The sequence below is a fragment of the Emydura macquarii genome, unplaced genomic scaffold (assembly GCF_026122565.2).
Source record: "Emydura macquarii macquarii isolate MOO-44397 ecotype Brisbane River unplaced genomic scaffold, CSIRO-AGI_Emac_v2 contig_2473, whole genome shotgun sequence".
Taxonomy (NCBI): Eukaryota; Metazoa; Chordata; order Testudines; family Chelidae; genus Emydura; species Emydura macquarii.
Window position 1 is genome coordinate 40,464,819 of NW_027132610.1, and position 17,334 is coordinate 40,482,152.

Below are 17,334 nucleotides of genomic sequence, written 5' to 3' on the forward strand. Positions count from 1 at the left end.
CCGGAGCTGTTCCATTTTCCTCTCGAGTGTTTCCTGTGGGACTTTTTATATTGGCCACTGTAAAAGGACTACCCAGATTTGGAGTAAGGCCTGTAGTCTCTCCTATCCTGCTTGTTAGGGACTAAATCTTTCTTGATCTTGCCAACAAGTTCACTACCACTTGATTCATAGGTTTGCCAAACAGCTTCTCTTCACAGTATCTTCAAGTCATTGAGAGCACTTAGTCTGTGGATCTCTCTTTCACTTCCAGGGCCACATGGGTCAGTATACTATCACATTGTAGCTCTTGGCTCTAAGTACTGGAAGGCAACAAGGGAAGCATCAAATATGAAGGATGCTGCTAAAGACATCTTTTTCAGAGATGCAACCAGTTTAAAGGCTTTTCTACACTTCAGAGTATTTCAGATTGACAATCCATGCCAGAATTCCTTTGGCAAAACAAACTGATGCCACTGACAAGGCTTCAAATTTTTCTTTGTTGCTGATTCTACCCTCCTATCTATGAGGTCCTTTGGCAATAGGCCCCAATCTGAAACACTGGCTGTGTCAGACTAGAAGGAAAGGAGACCATATGTGATTTTGGATTGGGGCACATTATAGCACCATTTGGTCACGCTATTCTGTCTTTTGGCCTTCCCTGTAAGCTCCTTGTCTGCTTTGATAATTTTTTCGAAGGGAGAATTATATAGTTATATTATTCAAGCCTGGAACCAGAAAGGTAATATTGCTTAGTGGTCTCACTCTCTCTTTTAGACTGTCTTTCCTGCTTCTCTCTTATAACGATTTCCTCTGGCAGTAAACCCAGTGAAGATACTGATTTTTTAAGCACACTGATAAAATAATCAATAGGAAGAAGTTTGTCCTGAACCTCTTCCTCTTTAGGACATAGAACAAAATCTAAGAGGTGACCCTCTTCTAAGAGGGGCAGCAAAATGAATCTTGCCTGTGGGAAGCAGATTTTGTTTTGTGCCTCTTGGAGCACCTCCTTGAGGTATCCACAGATTCCTCAGAAGACAATGAGGATGAGTAGGGCCTTTTTCTTCTCCTAATGCTCTTTGTCAGCTAGGGCCTATCTGGTCTTACTCCACCCTTTTTTATCCATCTCAGGCAGACATGACAGAAAGGAAGAGGATAGGTCCAGAGAAGGTTGTGCTTCTTGTTGCAGAGTGGAAGCAGCTTGCCAGCAACAGTGGCTGAGCAAGCCAGAGGCCCCCTCCCTCTCCCAGCATGTTTCCAGCTTGTTTGGCCCATCCCCAACCAGGGTCAGGTGGTGAATGTAGGGGGGAAGCCTCTGCAGCCTCCCCAGATGGGCTCTCTCTCAGGCAGCCACAGTGCTGCACGGAGACAGTGACCTGGAACAGCCACCCTCAGCAGTCAGTCAACATGAGAAGCAGCTCCATCCTGCCACTTCCATTCCCCACCTGAGTAAGCAGCTGCAAACAGGAAACATGCCAGGGGAGGTGCAGCAAGAGGACAGAGCACTTCCACTCCCCCCACGTCCCCCACCCTGCAGGTAACTCTGGTCAAACAGGGAGAGCCCAGCAGTCCCTGGGCTAGGCACAGGGTCACTGGAGAAAGTGCCAGGAGCAGATTCTCTCGCCTCTGCTCAATCAGAGGTAGAATATCCCACGCCCCCCACCTCCCTTGCTGAGGTGTCCATGAGCTCTGGGGAGTCACTGGTGCTGAGAGTCTCCCTGGGCCAGGCCCAGAGACACATGCTCCACACTCCTGCAGTCCCAGCTCCCCAGGAGCTGGTGGGATTGGCTGCCTTGGCCCAGGGAGGTGAGGCTGGAAGTTCCTCCCAGGGGCAACACATGGGGCAGTCATGTGTCCCTCTCTTTACACTGGCCCCACTCCATCCCCCTATCAGGAGACACGAGCATCTATGCTAGGGAAGTGCTTAATTTCCCTGACAGTATGTTTTTCCTAATGTCCAATCTAAACCGCCCTTGCTGCAATTTAAGCTCATTGCTTCTTGTCCTATCCTCAGAGTTAAGGAGAACATTTTTTTCTCCCTCCTCCTTTTAACAATCTTTTATGTACTTAAAAAGTTATGTCCCCTCTCAGTTTTCTCTTCTCCAGACTAAATAAACCCAATTTTTTCAATCTTCCCTCATAGAACATGTTTTCTAGACCTTTAATCATTTTTGTTTCTCTTCTCTGGACTTTCTCCAGTTCATCCACATCTTTCCTGAAATGTGGCATCCAGAATTGGACACAATATTCCAACTGAGGCCTAATCAGTGTAGAGTAGACCAGAGCAGAAGAAATATACATGTACTCATTTAAAATCTATTTCTTTGTAGTTCAATAACCTTGTTTTATTCTTTAAGCGACCAGAGAAGCTAGTGAACAGGAGCAGCTAACGGGAGTTTTACAAGGAAGTTTGGAGGGAGAGGGGTGAGCTAGATACATTTATTTAACATTCTTTAAATTTAAATTAAAGACAAACTCCCCCCTCCCACCGATAAAAACCAAACAATAATAAAGGGAAGAGTTATAGGAATAAAAAGAGAATGAAGGAAGAAGTCCAGAAATAGAGTGGGGGCTATCCAGTTTATTGCACTGAATGCAGCATGTGTGACTACTTGTCCAATGGGCTGGGGGTATATGTGTGCATTCGGTGCAAGGAGTTCCCGGCCCTCAGAGACCACGTTTGGAGACCAGGGTGGCTGAACTGAAGGAACTAAGGGAGACAAAGAGGTACATAGAGGAGACTTTCCAGGATACAGAAGAACTGTCCCACCCCTGGTCTGACAGCCTCTGTACTGTTAAGGAAGATGAAAGTCTAAGGGAAGGAAAACACCAAGTTGCAGCAGAAGGAAACAATCCCATAGTTGGGACCCTGTTTCCAGATGATGTCATGGTATCCTCTCACACTGAGGATATTTCTCCGGTGGAAGGAACTCCAGTTATTAGGAAAAGACAGGTAATAGTAATGGGGGATTTGATCATTAGACACAGATAGCTGGGTTTGCGATGACCGGGAGAACTTCATGGTGACTTGCCTGCTAGGTGTGAAGGTTCTGGATCTCTCAGGACATCTAGACACACTTATGTTTAGTGCTCGGGAGGAGCCGGTGGTCGTGGTACATGTAGGTATCAATGAAATAGGGAAGGATAAGAGAGAGGTCCTAGAGGCCAAATTTAGGCTGCTAGGTAAGAGATTGAAGTCCAGGACCTCCATCGTTGCACTCTCTAAAATGCTTCCAGTTCCACGCGCAGGACCAGACAGACAGACAGAACTGTAGTGTCTCAATCCATAACGATAGTGTAGGAAGAAGCGGTTAAGATTTATTAGGAACTGAAAAACCTTTTGGGAAAGGGGAAGTATATACAGAAGGATGGGCTCCACCTAAATTAAAATGGAACCAGATTGCTGGCACGTAAAATTATAAAGGACAGAGCAGTTTTTAAACTAAGGACTAAGAGAAAGCCGACAGATAGGGAGGAGCACATGGTTCGGAAAGAGACATCCCTTACGGGAGGATCTATTAATGGAGATTTTCTATATTCTAGTAAGGAGGAGAGGATGCAAGATTATAAAATATGGGTAGGACCTGATGAGAAACCGTCAAATAAAAAAGAGTCCTATTCAATTACATCACATAATGGCAGGTAGCCAAAAAGTGACCATTTTTTAAGTGCTTATAAATGCCAGAAGTCTAAATACTAACATGGGTGAACTTGAGTGCCTTGTATTAAATGAGGATATTGATATAATACGCATCACAGGAACTTGGTGGAATGAGGATAATCAATGGGACACAGTAATACTAGGGTACAAAATATATTGGAAGGACAGAATAGGTCATGCTGGTAGGGAAGTGGCACTATATGTGAAAGAAAGCATAGAGTCAAATGAAGTAAAAATATTAAATGAACCAAAGTTTACCATAGAATCTCTATGTATAATAATTCCATGCTTGAATATTAAGAATATAGTAGTAGGGATATACTACCAACCAACCACTTAACCAGAATGGTTACAGTGACTGTGAAATGTTCAGGGAGATTAGTGAGGCTATAAAAAAACCAATAATGAAGGGGGATTTCAACTACCCCATATTGACTAGATACATGTCACATCCAGATGAGATACAGAGATTAAGTTTCAGGACACTTTAAATGACTGCTTCTTGAAGCAGCTGGTCCTGGGACCCACAAGAGGAGAGGTGATTCTTGATTTAGTACTAAGTGGAGCACAGAATCTGGTCCAAAAGGTGAATATAGCTGAACCACTTGGTAGTACTAACCATAAAAGGAAGTTACTAACCTTTTATAACTGTTGTTCTTCAAGATGTGTTGCACATGCCCATTCCAATTAGGTGTGTGCGCACCTCGTGCACGGTTGCTGGAAGGTTTTTCCTCCAGTGGTATCTGTAGGGTTGGCTGTAGAGCCCCCTGGAGTCAGGCCTCTGCTGACCCTACACCTCCTCAGTTCCTTCTTGCTGGCAGACTCTAACAGAGAGGTAAGGCGGGCTGGTCTTGGAATGGACATGAGCAACACATTTCGCAGAACAACAGTTACAGAAGGTTAGTAACCATCTTTTCTTCTTTGAGTGCTTGCTCATGTCCAACGAGATGATTCACAAGCAGCCCCATAGGTGGTGGGGTTCGAGTTTAGTGGGATACCGACTGCAGAACCACCCTGCCAACTGCTTCTTCATCCCTGGCTTGGTAAGTGATGGCGTAATACACCACAGAAGTGTGGATGGAGGACCACATCACTGCCCTACAAATGTCCTGATCGCGACTTGCACTAAGAAGATTTCTGAAGTTGCCTGGGCCCTTGTGGAATAAGCTATCAAAGCCAGGGCAGGTTTGTTCACCAGGTTGTAACAAGTTTTGATGCATGATGTGATCCACAATAAGATCCTTTATGAGGAGACCAGGAGGTCCTTCATTCTGTCTGCCACTGCTATGAAGAGCTGAGATGTCTTCCTAAATGGTTTTGTTCTTTCTCTGTAGAAAGCTAGTGCCTCCTAACATCTAATGAGTGAAGTCTCTGCTCATGGCTACTAGTGTGTGGTTTGGGGTAGAACCCAGAAGAAAAATATCCTGGTTTGAATGAAACTACCTTCAGAAGGCAGGCTGGGTGTAGTCGCAGGAGAACCTTATCCTTAAAGAAGACCATATAAGGAAGTTCTGAGGTCAAGGCCTTTTGTTCCGAAACCCTTCGGGCCACTATAATGGTCACTAGGAAGGCTACCTTTTATGACAGGTACAAGAAAGAGCATTTCACCAAAGATTCGAAAGGTGATCTTATCAGAGTGGACAGTACCAAGTTAAGGTCCCATTGGGGAACCAGTTGGCACATTTGAGGGAACAATCTGTCAAGGCCTTTGAGGAAGCGACCTACCATGTGGTTCAAGAAGATTGAACGTCCAGCTACCCACAGGTGGAAAGCTGACATCACAGCCAGGTGGACTCTAACTGAAGATTCTGACAGCCCCTAATGTTTAAGATATAACAGTTGTCCAAAATGAGAGGGATTGTTGACATCTCCGGGAAAGAGCCTCTCCGCCTAGACCAAATGGAGAATCTCTTCCATTTTGCTAGGTACGTGGCCCCAGTGGAGGGCTTCCTACTTACCAGGAGGATTTCCCTGACTTGCTCCAAGCACTCCATTTCCTGTTGGTTCAGCCACAGAGGTTCCACACTGTAAGGTGGAGGTTTGCAGGTTCGGATGGCAAAGGCAGCTGTGGTCCTGCATAATCAGAACTGACTAACAGAAGACTGATAGGGTTCTCCACTGAGAGCTCGAGTAGCGTGGAGAACCAGCACTGGTGCAGTCAGGCTAGGGCTATCAAGATCATTAACGACTTGTCCTTCCTGACCTTCAGAAGGACCTTGTGCACCAACAGTACTGAGGGCATAAAGACGACGCCCTGACCAGGGAATGAGGAAAGCGTCCACAATCGATCCCGCACCGTGGTTCTGTAAAGAGCAGAATTGAACACATTTTCTGTTGGACTTCATCACAAACAGGTCTACTTGGGGAATTCCCCACCTCCAGAAGATATCGTTTGCCATGTCTGGACAGAGACCACTCATGTGTATATATTGGCCTGCTGAGGTGGTCTGCAAGAATATTCTGAGACCCCGGTAGATACAAGGCTCCTATGTGTATTGCATGGACTATACAGAAATGCCAGAGGTTGAGGGCTTACTAACACACGAGAAGGGAGCGAGCACCACCCTTTCTGTTTATATAGAACATCACTGTTGTGTTGTCTGTTTTTACTGCAACGCCCTTGCACCTTCCAGATGGGATCTGAAGGCTTGACAGGTGAGCCGTACTGCCCTCAGCTCTCTCACATTGATGTGGGTGGACAGGTCTTCCTGCGATCACAGACCCTGAGTTCTCAGAGAGCCCAGATGAGCCCACAACTGGTGTCCAACACATCGGTCACTAGTGTGAGGATGGTGGGGACGGACTTGAAAATGGGACTCCCATGCATACTGCTCTCTGGTCTAACCACCAGCAGAGTGAGTCCAATACCAGTGTTGGGAGTGACACCACCTTGTCTATGCAGTCCCTGGACAGCTGGTACACCAAGGCTAGCCATGTCTGCAAAGGCCTCAGTCATAGTCTGGCATGTTGGACCACGTAAGTACAGGCTGTCATGTAACCAATGGTTTTCAAAAGTTCCTGATTGTGGTCATGGGGTGTCGTTCCCATTTCTCCAAGATGAAGAGTATGGACCAGAAACAAGCTTCCAGAAGGGAGGCCCTCGCTTGGGCCTATGACTGCCCCTATAAATTCTATTCTTTCAGTGGATGCTAGGGTTGACTTTTATGCGTTGATCAGGAGGCCTAGCTTGGCAAATGTCAGGGTTACTAGCTCAATGTCTGACTGCACCTGCTGCCGGGAATGATCTTTATCAACCAGTAGTCTAGATGGGGGTAGACTTGTATCCTCCTTCATCTGCGTAATGCAGTCACCACCACCATGCACTTTGTGAAGACTCTGGGGACCCCTGAGAGGCTGAACAGAGGCAGCCTAAACTGGTAGTGGGACTCTCTGACCATGAATCAGAGGAATTTCCTGTACCTCGGGATGATTGATACATGAAAGTATGCATCCTTTAGGTTGAGGGCTGCATACCAATCTCCTGGATCCAGAAAGAGGGTGATTGACGGCAGGGAGACCATGCGGAACTTCAACTTCTTCAAATATTTGTTGAGGCTTCCCAGGTCTAAGATCAGTTTGAGACTGCCCTTGGCTTTCGGGATTAGGAAGTATCTGGAACAGAACCCTTTGCCTCTTCGATCTGGCGGAACTGCTTCCACTGCTCCTACTTGCAGCAGCTGCTGCACTTCTTGAATGAAAAGTTTCTCGTGAGAGGGGTCCCTGAGAGGGACAGGGAGGGTGGGGAACATAAGTGGGAGGGAGCTGAATTGGATAGAGCATCCCAGTTCTACCATGCGTAGTAACCATCTGTCTGACATGATTTGGGTCCGTGCATGGCAGAAGTGGGATAAGTGGTTGGAAAATAAAAGAGGTGGAGGATCCAAAGTCTGGATTCGTACGCCGTCCCAAATGCACCCTCAAAAGTTGTGCTTCTGGCCCCTCACCACGGCCGGATGAAGCCTGGTAAGGCCTCCTCCCATTGTTCCTGCCGCTTCCACAACTACAGTCCTGCCTCTGTTAAGGCTAGTAGAATCATGGTGGTGATTGTGGCCTAAAGAGATCTCTCTGGGGTGCTGGTATACGCAGACCAACAGATTTGAGGGTGGCCCTAGAGTCCTTTTAGACTGTGTAGTTTTGATTCAGTCTGGTTCTTGATTCAGAATAGGAACCAACCCTCAAAGGGGAGGTCCTGCACAGTTTGTTGGACTTCATGTGGGGAGCCTGTAACCAAGAGCTGTGGTGCATTGCAACCTCCAAAGTTATAATACAGGCTGCAGCGTCAGCAGCATCCACTGCCCCCTGGACAAGGCTTTTTATTTTGTTTTGACCTCATCTACCAGGGCCACAAACTCCTTCCTGAGCTCTGGAGGAAGAGAGTCTGTAAATTTCATTACTGACTCCCAGGAGTTAAAAGAGTATCTGCTCAATACTGCCTGTTGGTTTGCCACCCTGAGTTGCTGGCCCACCATGGAATAAGTCTTCCTGTCAAAGAGATCCATTCTTTTTGCCTCCTTGGCTTTCAGTGTGGAACCCTGGTTCCCTTGCCTCTCCCTCTTATTTGCTGCGGAGATAACCAAAGATCCCAGAGGCAGGTGAGTTTAAAGATACTCATAGTCCTTTAAGGGCACAAAGTATTTTCTTTCAACCCCCTTGGAAGGTGGGGAAAAATCGAAGCAGGGGTTTTCCATAGCACCCTCAGGTTCTTGTCAACAGTCTTAATCAGGGTGAAGGCAACCCTGGCCAGTCCTAAGGGTGACAAGATGTCCATCATAGGTCCCCCTTCCTTCAGAGACTTCCTCTACTTGGATCCCCAGGTTTTGGGCAACTCTGTGGAGGAGGTCCTGATGCGCTCTGCCGTCTTCCGCCATCAGTGCCGGAGTGGAGCCGTCCACTGTCTTGTCAGGCAAAGAGGAAGACGACTCCCTTATTGTGATGGTATCCTGCCCTTCTCACCCTGCAGGTCTTGCAGTGCCGGCTACTCCTCTTCTGAGCTGGAGCCCCCAGCATCTCTCTCGGTGCCGTATTCAGTACTGTGCACTGATTCGGTCTCATTCTGTGCCAGCATCGGCCTCCATTCTTGTTATCATCTCTGACCGAGTTTGGTAGTTTCTTGGTCACCAGAGACAGAGATTGGCCTGAATGCAGTCTCTGGGCTTGATGGAATGCCCACAGAGTCCAGAAATGCCACTGCGATGGGGCCTGCCACTGCAAGGGCTACGGCATGGAGAAGAGATTCGCCATCTCCCAGCTGCAGTACCCCACTTTGTCCCAGTGCCGACTCCTCCAAGAGGAATAAGACTATGCCTCCTAGTCTGATTTGGAGCGTTTGCTCCTAGGGGATCAAGGTAGTGCAGTGCCCTTAGGTATCAGCGATCAGTGCCGGGGCAATGGTTGGTGGGACATCATCGCCAGTTTCCCTGCTGACGATACCGTCCGCTGTCTCGGCACTGGGAGTGCTCCCTCCAAGGAGTACTGCGGTAGCATCTCGGTGCCTTCAATAAGCTCCCTGGCCATTTTGAAGGTCTCCAGTGTAGATGGTGACTGCAGCTCTTCCTCCCCTACTTCCCCGGTAGGGGAGCTAAGTGACACCAGACTCAACATACCCCTCTGCAGGGCCAGAGTCGATAGTGCTGTAGCTGCAGGGAAGGTTCCGGAGTGGCCCAACGTGGGTCGCACTGCACCAGCACTCTTATGCCCAGAAGATTTAGGTGTGGGTGAGTGACCCCATCCATGCTCTTCTGTTTCTTCTTAGGCACCAAGAATGAGAGTGATGTCGTACCTTCATCAAGGCCTTCGATGCCGGGGACCCCTTATGGTGCCAAGGGTCTCGTGAGCCTGAGTCCTTCTTTGGCACCAGATGTCAAATTGACCCCGGTGCACTCCTGAACGAAGCCGAGGAACTGGGTCCCGGCTCTGACTGGCTAGGGGATGGATGCAGTGCTGCCTTCATCAGAAGGAACTTCAGCCCTTGGCTTCTTTTCTTCTGTGAGTGGGTACAAAACTCTGCAAATTTTGCAGCGCTTCTTTTGATGCGTCTCCGCGAGGCACTGAAGACACTGTGTGTGCGGATCGCTCTTTGGCATGGGCCTCTTACAAGTCCCACATGGTTTGAAAACAGGGGACCGAGGCATGCCCCGGCCCTTGGGGGACGGAAGAGTAATGATCCCTTAAAGGGATCCAAATAATCTAACTATTGTAATTTTACCTATTCACTAACTACTAACTATTTACAGAAAATCAAAGGAAAACACTGGAGGAAGGACCCTGGCTGAGCAATGGATTCCAGCTAACTGTCACAGGCAGTAAGAAGGAACTGAGAAGGCAGAGGGTCTTAAGAGCCCTATATAGGGCACCAAAGAGGTGCGACTCCAGGAGACTACACAGCTGACCCTACAGGTACCAGGGGAAAAACCTTATAGCAATTGTGCACGAGATACACACACACCTAATTGGAATCAACATGAGCACGCACTCAAAGAAGAACAAAATTCAACTTCCCTATGGGGAGTGACCCAACGTAGCCCACCACCATAGCATTTAATTTCACAAAAATAAGGAAGTTAAACAGAAATTAAAAGATACATTGCCAAAAGTGAAATCCCTGCAAGCTGCATGGAAACTTTTTAAAGACATCATAATAGAGGCTCAATTTAAATGTATACCCCAAATTAAAAAACATAGTAAGAGGACTAAAAAGTGCTACCATGGCTAAACAACAAAGTAAAAGAAGCAGTTAGAGCCAAAATGGTGTCCTTTAAAACGTGGAAGTTAAATCCTATTGAGGAAAATAGAAAGGAGCATTAACTCCAGCAAGTGAAGTGTAAAAATATAATTAGAAAGGACAAAAAAGAATTTGAAGAACAGTTAGCTAAAAAGAGTTAGAGGCAATTATCTGAATTGAATTACTGAAAAAGTAACAGCAAACATATATATATATTTTTTTTTAAAGTACATCAAAAGCAGGCTTCCTGCTTAACAACCAATGGGGCCACTGGACAATTGAAATGCTAAAGGAGCATTCAAGGAAGATAAGGCTATTGTGGAGAAACTAAATGAATTCTTCACATGGATCTTCACGGCTGTCTATGTGAGGGAAATTCCCAAACCTCAGCCATTCTTTTTAGGTGACAAATCTAAGGAATTGTCCCAGATTGAGATGGCATTAGAGTGGTTTTGGAACAAATTGATAAACTAAACAGTAATAAGTCAACAGGACCAGATGGTATTCACCAAAGAGTTCTGAAGGAATTCATTTATGAAATTGCAGAATTACTAATAGTGGTATGTAACCTATCGTTTAAATCAGCTTCTGTACCAGATGACTGGAGGATAGCATGTGACGCCAATTTTTTTAAAAAGCTCCAGAGGTGATCCCGGCAATTACAGGCCAGTAAGCCTAATTTCAGTACCAGGCAAATTGGTTGAAACTATAGTAAAGAACAGAATTATCAGACACATCGATAAATATGATTTGTTGTGCAAGAGTCAACATGGTTTTAGTAAAGGAAAATCATGCCTCACCAATCTACTAGAACCAACAAGTATGTGGACTAGGGTAATCCAGTGGACACGGTGTACTTAGATTTTCAGAAAGCCTTTGACAAGGTCCCTCACCAAAGGCTTTTAAGCAAAGTAAGCGGTCATGGGATAAGAGGGAAGGTTCTGTCTTGGAATAATAACTGGTTAAAAGATAGGAAACAAAGGGTAGGAATAAATTATCCATTTTCAAAACAGAGAAAGGTAAATAGTGATGTCCCCCAGGGGTCTGCACTGGGACCAGTACTGTTCAACAGATTCATAAATGATATGGAAAAAAGGGTAAACAGTGAGATGGCAAAATTTGCAGATAATACAAAACTACTCAAGATAGCTAAGTCCAAAGCAGACTGCAAAGAATTACAAAGGGATCTCACAAAACTGGGTGACTGAGCAACAAATGGTAGATGAAATTCAATGTTGATAAATGCAAAGTAAAGCACATTGGAAAACAATCCCAATTACAGTAGAACCACAGAATTACAAACACGTCGGGAATGGAGGTTGTCCATAACTTTGAACAAAACAACTGAACATTGACTTAATACAGCTTTGTAACTTTACTATGCAGAAGAAAAATGCTGCTTCCCTTTATTTTTTTAGTAGTTTACGTTTAATACAGTTCTGTACTGTATTTGCTTTTTTTGTTTTTTGTTTTGTTTCTGCTGTTGCCTGATGGTGTACTTCTGGTTCCAAATGAGATGTGTGGTTGACTTGTCAGTTCGTAACTCTGAGGTTCTACTGTGTATATATAAAATGATTAGGTCTAAATTATCTGTTACAACTCAAGAAAGATTTCGTAGTCATTGTGGATAGTTCTCTGAAAACATCCACTCAATGTGCAGCGGCAGTCAAAAAAGCTAAAAGTGTTAGGAATCATTAGCAAAGGGATAGATAACAAGACAGAAAACATCGTATTGCCTCTTTATAAATCCATGGTATGCTCACATCTTGAATACTGCATGCAGATCTGGTTGCCCATCTCAAAAAAAGAGATATTGGAATTGGAAAAGGTACAGAGAAGGGCAACTAAAATGATTAGGAATATGGAAAAGCCTCCATATGAGGAGAGATTAGAAAGACCGGGACTTTTCAGCTTGAAAAAGAGACCACTAAGGGAGGATAATATAGAGGTCCATAAAATCAAGACTGGTGTGGAGAAAAATAAATAGGCAGTGTTATTTACTCCTTCTCATAACACAAGAAATAGGAGTCACCAAATGAAATGAATAGGCAAGAGATTTAAAACAAACAAAAGGAAGTATTTCTTCACACAATGCACAGTCAACCTGCAGAACTCCTTGCCAGAGGATGTTGTGAAAGCCAAGACTATAACGGGGTTCAAAAAAGAACTAGATAAGTTCATGGAGAATAGGTCCATCAAAGGCCTGCCCCCAAGGCTGCATAGTACAGAGACCCTAGTATCAAGGATCTGTGTACCTAATTAGAAAAAGTAGAACAAACCTCTTTTGTCTCCTCAAAGAGGAATAAAGCCAGCTTAACACTTCATGTGAAAATTGTTGTGAACACTGACAAAAAATACTGGAAATCAAATCACTTGCGCGATAGATGCAGATTTTGAGGGTCAGTTAGAGCAGAGTCTGTACTAGCTGATTAGCAACAACTGCAGCCTTAAAGATGACCAAGGACTTCTTCAAATACCCAGAAGAGACCCTGCCTTTTCACCAGATGTAATGGCAGCAGGAAAGAGGTTCAAGGAATCTGCTTTATTCTCAGCTCTCTGGAGTGTAGAGGTGTCAGATTCATCCTCTTGTTTGACACTGACCTAGCTGATCCACTTTCAATGGAATAAAAGACTGCCTTGGTCTGTTGCTGGAAGTAAGGTACACAGCTGAAGAGATGTCCTACTTAAAGAAAGCACTAATTACCCTTAAAAGACAGAGATGTTCACAGACCAAGTACACCCTATAGTGCTACTTAGACTTCTTAGTTTTGTCCTTTATCTAGGCTGCCAATTTGATAATGGAAGAGCTCTGCTAGGGTGACTGAAAGAAGGCAAAAGTTCCCCTCTAATTACCAAACTCTTGAAAATAGTTTAGAAATTGAGTTTATATGAGTAAACTGACAATTTGCTGTATTTTTTTTTTAAGGAAACAGTCCTGAAGATTAGCTCCATTGACTTAAGCAGAACAGTCTGGTAAGTATCCATCAAAGCAAGACTGAGCTCTGAGCCAGATAAACTGTTCTGGTTTTGCCCTCAAACCCATCTTTCTGGAGTCAGAGTACCTACAGTAGACTTGGTAGGCACAGACAAGCTATAGAATTGACGTGTAATAAATTCTTCATTACAAGGGTATTCTACAGCCTTTCAGAGTAGAAAATACAGTAGTTCTAACTGCTGGGTTTTTTACTATACTATTGGCATCACCCGATGAGCCTTTTTTTGTTAATCAAAGGGATCCAGTTCCACGTCCACATGAATATAGAACAGTTTAGAAAACTTCTTTAGAAAGAGCGAATTTCAGCAAAAACAACGTTCAACTAATATTAATTTAAATACAAAATATTTTGGTATAAATAAATATACATCAAATCCTTTAGTGTTTGAATTTTTTAAAAAGCTGATTAATATTTTGTAATATATAACTATTCTTGTTTACACTGTTGTAGCCATGTTGGTCCCTAAATATGAGAGAAACAATGTGGGTGAGGTAATATTTTTTATTGGACCAAATTCTGTTGGTGAAAGACAAGATTTCAAACTTTCAAAAGCTTCTCTCTCTTGCCAGTGGAAGGTAATCCAATAAAAGCTATTACCTCACCCATGGTGTAACTCTATTATATCATAGAATATTAGAGTTGGAAGGGACCTCAGGAGGTCATCTAATCCAACCCCCTGCTCAAAGCAGGACTAACCTCAGCTATATCATCCCAACCAGGGCTTTGTCAAGCCTCAGCTTAAAAACCTCCAAGGATGGAGATTCCACCACCTCCCTAGGTAACCCATTCCAGTGCTTCACCACACTCCTAGTGAAAAACTTTTTCCTAATGTCCAACCTAGACCTCCCTCGCTGCAACCGAAGAGCATTTCTCCTTGTTCTGTCATCTACTACCATTGAGAACAGCCTAGCCCCATCCTCCCTGGAACTCCCTTTCAGGTAGTTAAAGGCTGCTATCAAATCCCCCCTCATTCTTCTCTTTTGCAGACTAAACAAGCCCAGTTCCCTCAGCCTCTCCTCAGAAGTCCTGTGCTCCAGCCCCCTAATCATTTTTGTTGCCCTCTGCTGTACTCTCTCCAACTTGTCCACATCCTTTTTGTAGTGGGGGGCCCAAAACTGGACACTATTCTAAATGCAGCCTCACCAATGCCGAATAGAGGGGAATAATTACTTCCTGCGACCTGCTGGCAATGCCCCTCCTAATGCAGCCCAATATGCTATTAGCCTTCTTGACAACCAGGGCACACTGCTGACTCATATCCAGCTTTTTATCCACTGTTACCCCCAGGTCCTTTTTTGCAGAACTGCTGCCGAGCTATAATTAGACAGTCTTCTCTTCTGCCCTACCCCAAGCTTCTAACGGTCAAACAGTAGTTTTCCAATGCAGCAGAGTGAAATTTATAAAGATCTTCTCATATTTAATGCTGCTTAGAGCTGAATGGGGATAACTGCATCAAATAGTGTCCCAAAGCTCAATGTGCTGTCCAAGATAGCATGAAAGGATTACTGGTGAACAATGGGGGAGAGAAAGCAGTAAGAACCTACACCTAACCCCTAGTCCCAGAGGAGGAGGTAGGACAAAGTGTTGAAATTCTGCCTCTCCTAGTAGCTAAAGGGTGGGCTTCAAATTGATTATATATCTGGGGGCCCTCTCTTCCCAGTAGCCAATGTGGGGAGAACTCTCCTCTCACAATAATTTTGTTCTGGTATGTATACACTATTTTTTTCAAACTTTATGATGTATGACATTATTTAACTAAGTATGAAAGAAATCCAACAATTTATGAACTATTAATCCAAAAATACTTACTATTTTATTTAATACTGAACACTACCACTAAATAAATTTCTATAACGATTCAATGAACCCAAACAATTGTAGAACTTTCAACTTGCAGCCAAAATCACATCATCCACAGTGGATACAAATTTATCCATGTTTTTATTTTTCAAAAAGACAAAATAAATATGTTGGTTAACATTCTTTTATCTTAACAGGAGGCTGTCAGACAATTCTCCAACACCACATTCTACAAGCCACTACCCTCCGATCCGACTGAGGAATACAAAAAGAAACAACAACATATACTTAAACTCCCTAAGAATCACAGGAACAAATCTACACAGACACACCCACTGAGCCCCGACCAGGGTTATTCTATCTGCTACCCAAGATCCACAAACCCGTGAATCCTGGATGCCCCATCATCTCAGGCATTGGCACTCTCACAGCAGGATTATAAGGCTATATGGACTCTCTCTTCAGGCCCTATGACACCAACACTCCTAGCTATATTCGTGATACCACTGACTTCCTGGGAAAACTACAATCCATCAGTGATCTCCCAGAAAACACCATCCTAGCCACTATGGATGTAGAAGCTCTCTACACCAACATTCCACACAAAGATGGACTACAAGCCATCAGGAACATTTTCCCTGATGATGATATGGCACACCTGGTAGCTGAACTATGTGACTTTGTCCTGACCCACAACTACTTCAGATTTTAAGCCAATCTATACCTTCAAGTCAGTGGCAAAGCTATGGCCCCACAGGATGCCAACATTTTTATGGCTGACCTAGAACATCGCTTCCTCGAAACTCGTCCCCAACCACCTCTTCTTTATCTATGCTACAATGATGACATTTTCATCATCTGGAATCACAGGAAAGAGTCCCTCAAAGAATTCCACCGGGATTTCAATCATTTCCACCCCACCATCAACCTCAGTGTGAACCAGTCCACACAAGAAATCCACTTCCTGGACACTACAATACAAATAACGGATGGTCACATTAATACCACCCTATACCGAAAACCAACTGACCGCAATACATACCTTCATGCCTCCAGCTTCCACCCTGGACACATTACATGATCCATTGTCTACAGCCAAGCCCTAAAATACAACCCAATTTGCTTCAATCCTTCAGACAGAGACAAACACCTACAGGAGCTCCATAAAACATTCTTGAAACAACAATATCCACCTGGGGAGGTGAAGAAACTAATTGACAGAGCCAGACGGGTACCCAGAAGTCACTTACTACAGGACAGACCCAACAGAGAAAACAACAGAACACCACTGGCCATCACCTACAGCCCCCAGCTAAAATCTCTCCAACACATCATTAAGGATCTACAAACTATCCTAGAAGATGATCCCTCACTCGCTCAAGCCATGGGAGGCAGACCTATTCTTGCTTACAGACAATCTGAAGCAAACACTCGCCAGCAACCATACACCATACAACCAGAACACAAACCCAGGAACCTATCCCTGCAACAAACCCCGTTGCCAACTCTGCCCGCACATCGACTCTAGTGACACCATCACAGGTCCTAACCACATCAGCCACACCATTCACCTACACATCTACTAACGTAATATATGCCATCATGTGCCAGCAATGCCCCTCTGCCATGTACATTGGCCAAACCGGACTGTCACTACGCAGAAGAATAAATGGACATAAATCAGACATAAAAAATGGTAACATTCATAAGCCAGTAGGAGAGCACTTCAATCTCCCAAGACACTCTGTAACTGACTTGAAAGTTGCCATACTTCACCAAAAAAACCTTCAAAAACAGACTTCAGTGAGAAACTGCAGAGGTGGAACTCATATACAAACTTGACACAATCAGACTGGGTCTGAATAGGGACTTGGAATGGTTCTCTCATTACAAGAAGTAATTGTCACTGTTCACACATTCTCACCTTCTAATCAACTGTTGTAAATAGGCCTCATCTACCCTAACTGTATTGACTTTGTTAGCACTTGCCCTCCACATTGTTATGTTTCCCACCCTTGGATGTGTGTGTGTACACACACACACACACACACACACACACACACACACACACACACACACACACACACACACACACACACACACACACACACACACACACACACACCCCTCCTATTTGTGGTTTCCACTTCATGCATCTGATGAAGTGGGTTGCAGCTCAC

The 17,334-nt window shown here is 44.6% G+C and overlaps 1 protein-coding gene across 7 annotated transcripts in view; it reads right to left on the reverse strand.

Annotated features, from left to right (window-relative positions):
- Positions 1-17,334, reverse strand: part of MYCBP2 (MYC binding protein 2) — a 477,832-nt gene that overhangs the window by 438,881 nt on the left and 21,617 nt on the right. The window lies entirely within an intron of this gene.